The following is a 5,137-nucleotide window of genomic DNA, read 5'->3' on the forward strand; positions in this document are numbered from 1 at the left end:
AAAATGGGTCACTCACAGGATTTCGATTTTCAATTTATTACACGCACACCCACACATGAGCAGCAAAATATGTAAATGGAATAGTGTTAGCAGTGGTAGTGGGTATAGAAGCACAGCTAAGGGCATGTGTGTTTGCAAGGCATCCCGCGGTTTTCGATTTAGTTTTTGATTTGCTTTACGCCGCGCTTTATTTGTGTGAGACCTCACTAGTGTCTGTGTGTGCCTGTTGACAATGGCTATGTAGGAGGTGTTAATTTCATTAAATGTAAGATACTCGCTGCTGCTGCGCATTCATAAAAATCGCATTTTCCCCTCCCTTCGCTCCCGCTGACACATTAATTTCGTGAAAAACGGAGAGAAAATAATTCCAGCTTTTATTGCCGCTGGCAATGCTATTTATTTGTCATGCTTTTGTTTTTACAATTGCTTTTATTGTTGTTTATGTGTATAGTAAAGCTGATGGCATGACTGTATGATGGCATCTAATGCGTTCCTGTCAATAAAGCTGGCGAGCACCCGCTGACATTTTTATTGAGGCTAAAACAGCAAAGTTCAACACATTCGCCATTCGCAGTGCGTTAAAACTCTGCAGAAGCTGATAAAATTACAACAAAACATACATAGATACGAAGACGCATAGTACTGCATTTAAAATAACGGAATTTAGACAAATATTATTTTTCGTATATTTCAACTAGTTGAGAGAGCTTTAACCGAGCTTTTACCGATTTCGATTTTTCACCGTAATGTCCTCAGTAGACAAATCAAAGGCGTGATCTGAGCTAACGCAAAATCATCTAACGGTTCATTATAAAACCGTTGTGTTTGGTTACGATTTTGCTTTTCAAAAGCGTCTGTACACAGCTACTAATTGTCCATGGCTTGCGTTGCACTGACCAGCATCGTCGCATGCTGTAATGACCGTTATATACACACACGCACATTTGCGAGCACATGCGGGTCCACCGCAATCCTTAGCTTAATTAAGCAATTCCCCGGCCAGTTCGAGCTGTGTAAGATTAAACCAGATTTCCGCCAACCGAGCTTCGCCTGCAGCAGCTTTGCTGACCGCAACGGGAATGTCTGAAGTGTCAGCAGCAACTGCATTGGTAAAGCAGCTGCGAGACGCAAGCTGAAGGGGTCAAAGTGCTGCATTCGCAGTTGTTTACGACAATTACTTTCTCGAATGGTGGAGTGGACAACTGGAGAACTCCGAGTGTGTGCGAATTAACACTGAGAAAAAATTTATATAGAAGCGAACGCAAAATTTCTCAATAAGCTCGTGGGTAAGTCTGATTTATCTCTTATTCTCTGAAAGTTGACTCTTCGAGGGGTAAAGGTTCACGAATTTCGGTTATTTTTGCGGACTTTAATATAAAGACAGCGATCGTGGTTAGTACCGAGTTTAAAGCTAGACCCACAGCAATATCTATTGCACGAACAGTCAGAGACCGTTTAATCAAATCGTCTCGGCATTCAATGTGTTTGACTTTGAAGTTTGTGTTAATTTTTTTCAAATGTACGACTCTTCAACTTAATCCTCCTTATGCCGCTTCTTGTTGGCATGCTGTTTGAATTTGTATGCACAGCTTCTTGCCGGTCTACCACAATAGAATGTCAAAAAGTTCAAACGATTCCAATTCCATTGGCCACAGTGCGACTGGAGACTTTGGATTTTAAGTGAGAATTATCTGGTTGTTTGCGGTACTTACTTGCCACACACGAGCCGTCAACTTAACTGAGACTTAAGCACACAAGGTTACTTCTGAGAATATGCTCACTTGCTAAGCCGTAAACCTCAATTAGAGGTCCACTTTGTTTTGTGTGGAGACGTGTTGTTGTTTGGTCACTCTACTAACATTATAAGGATTTTGTTTCTACGGAGAGTTTATCCATATGAAGACTTGCGCAAAGACAATTTTTTTGATGAAGTAATTTGTATTGCGTAGTTATCGTGTTCGTCCGCAAGATGGCGGCGGGGTTCTTTAAAGTAAATGTACAAAAAGCAAACATTTCATCAAAGCAAAGCGGGGAGATATGTTCAGTTCGATGATAGTTATCCATTTTATAGATAGAAAAATGAGTGCTGGGTGTTTGAAAGCTAATTGATGATTTTGAAAGAGGTTAGCTCAAAATTAATCTCCGTGATCTGATGTATTCTTGCTATTCCATTAGGTTCAACTCTATTTTGGAAGATAATCAATAAGCCAATTTTCCCCAGTTCTGACTCCCATTGAGACTGTCATCTAATTTGCTTGTTGAACTATCGTCCACACATGTGTGTAGAACCACAGTTATTCACGTCTCACATCACTTTGGTTGTAGTTTTCACTTTAAATGTTTCCATTTGTAGCAATTTGCTTTCGAGAATTAAATAAAATTACCTCTTTTGTGCCTAACAAATTTGACCCATTTTCACACGCAAGCATCGCCTCTAATCTTTGTTCGTCTGTCCCATTTACTGACTAATACCCACACAAAGTTTCTCAATCCATTTCGCTTCTTTATTCGGTTAAATCGCAGTATATAAATTCTGTAGCCGACTTTCGTTTTGTGTAACCCGGTTTGCATATTGATGGCTTGAAGAACGGCGGCTGGCTTTCGGATCCTCAATGGGCTTCAAACACAATGTTCGGTTGGCAACACTGACCATTTTGCCGTTTAACACAACAAAAAGTAATGCCAAATGTCGTAAATCTTGTCGGCCTTACAGTCAACTCAAAGGACTTAAATTCCTTGCTGTTGAATATTCGGCGCTGATGAATGTGCACGGAGAGGTGGTGGGTGAGGCAGACGAAATAAATTTGAACAATGGAATTTACACCTTTTCCAAGGGTGTTTTCAAAGGGTGTGTGTGTGCGTAACAGTAGGAAGGCGACAAAGTGAAGCTTTAGTTCGAGGCATTGGCATTAACTAACTTTTCCTGCTTGTGCGTTGCTAATATATCCTTTGTTTTTTTCATGTCTTGAGGTATGCTAAGGTGTTACACGCTGACTTCATTTATTATTTTGGTATTCTTCTCCCATAATTAAAAATTTGGTGAGAGATGAGTTCGGGGGTTAACAGTTTTGTTTTGCCTTTAAATAAATACCATTTATTGTTTATTGTTCTTACTACAATCTTATACGTTTTGCACCATGAAAAATTATGGGAATCCTAACCCATCGAACTTAAGCTCACAAAAATATTAGGAAAGCAAATATTCTTTCTTACAAATGCTGAATTCGTGGGCTCTCTCTATGGAGCAGATAACGTTAGGTTAGATCGTAGAGCTAAACCTGGTACCATAAGTGACGAAGGATCCCAATTGAGTATCAGTGTAATTCCTAAAAAGCAGTCTAAAGTCAAGAGCCTAACTAATGGTCTGAAGCTGTTCGAAAGTAATGTGTGAATTCGCCAGGCCCTGAAGAAATCAAAGCAGACGTTCTATATAATTAATGAAGAAAATTCAAAAGCGTTGAAAACATTCAAGACATACATATATCATTGTACAGGGTTTGTCCGGAAAGTAATAGGACTGATTTTCTTCCGCCGCGACTATACTTCGGAGCGTGCGCGTACCGACTGTGTTCGGTTCCTAGCTAACGGACGAGAGGCTGGTCAGTTGTCTCCCAGCACCTGTAGTCAGAACAAACATTTTCGCGCGACGTGTTTCTGTGAGTGGTGCAAGATGTTCATTGTTTTTTTTGACAACAATGGCATCATTCACCATGTATTTGTTCTTCCTGGACAAACCGTCAACGCCAAGTTTTACGTGGAAGTCCTCAAGAGACTCAAACGAAGTGACAATCGGCTCCGACAAGACCCCGACAACGCCCCGGCTCAAACCGCCTTTCTTGTGAACAGCTACCTAACCAAGGCCTGCATCCCAACGCTTTCGCAGCCACCCTACAGCCCAGATGTGGCCCACCTGAACTTTTTTTGTGTCCTTGCCAGAATAGGCCGATGAAAGGCAATCATTTTGAGACGAATGCTTTCCGTGACGTCTTCAATCCTCGGAAATCGCTCTGGCAGCGCTGCATCGACACAGAAGGAGTCTATTTAGAAAGTTTTTAAAGAAGTGTAACGATTGGTTCAATAAATTCCTATCATTTTACGAGTCCTATTACTTTCCGGACTAACCCTGTATGTATGTGAATACCATATTTTTTCCTCGAACGGGCGAAATAAAAAATACATTTTGCTCCAGAATGACATACGTGTCCATCATTCTGTACATGGACCTCGTTTCGCTTCGAGCTTGCAGTTACCTTTAACTCTTATTTATGAATCAATTGAATAATGCACTAAGGCGGTTGCCAGTCAGGAGTTGACCCCACAGCGCACCGAATTGAAGGCAGCACACTAATTTCGTAATAAATCGCCGCGTTGCCACCTCCGCACCGCCCACACATAAATAACCAAACAATCGGAGACGCATACACACACAGGCGCATATAGCAAAGCCAAGTAAAGCGTAAACAATGAATGAAACTCACAGACACAATGAAATTCTCGCAACAATAACAACAATGGTCTGTGCAATAGTCCACGCCATAAATAAATATAAATACTCGCTGCAATCACAATGGCACGAAATAAGCCCTTCCATTACCCCTGCGCTCGGAGACAACACAAAGCGAGTGAATTGTTGCTTTGGCGTGGCGATAAGAGACCGGCAGTCAGTCAGTCAGTCAACTATGGATATTGCTGCTGGAGTTCGGCTTTGACCCAGCTACCCTACCCTCCGACTCATCTACTCATCGACTCAGCTTGCCCACTGAGTGAACCACACTTCGACTGCACACCTTTGAGATCTCGTCGGCCGCATTCCCGCTTGCATTGACTTGGTCAACCTGACAATTTTGGTAGACTAATTTGTGCTGCCAATCTCTCTGGTTCAGACCGAAGATTGAACGGTCGGTATTATGTTGCGTGTGGGCAGATTCCCACTGCCCCTCAGTCGTTGAACGTTCCGATGCTAATAATTGAAAATTATTGTAATAGCAATTTAGCAGATTAGCCAAAGCCATTACTATTGGCTCGACGGCAGTGCGAAAAGCTCGCTGCCTGCCTCTCTTGCGTGGCCGGTGCTCTTGCAGGCGAAATGGGTGCAGGTGTGTGTGTGAGTCACATACAGGCAGACTGCGTGGCCGGT

The sequence above is a fragment of the Bactrocera neohumeralis genome, chromosome 4 (assembly GCF_024586455.1).
Source record: "Bactrocera neohumeralis isolate Rockhampton chromosome 4, APGP_CSIRO_Bneo_wtdbg2-racon-allhic-juicebox.fasta_v2, whole genome shotgun sequence".
NCBI classification, from domain to species: Eukaryota; Metazoa; Arthropoda; class Insecta; order Diptera; family Tephritidae; genus Bactrocera; species Bactrocera neohumeralis.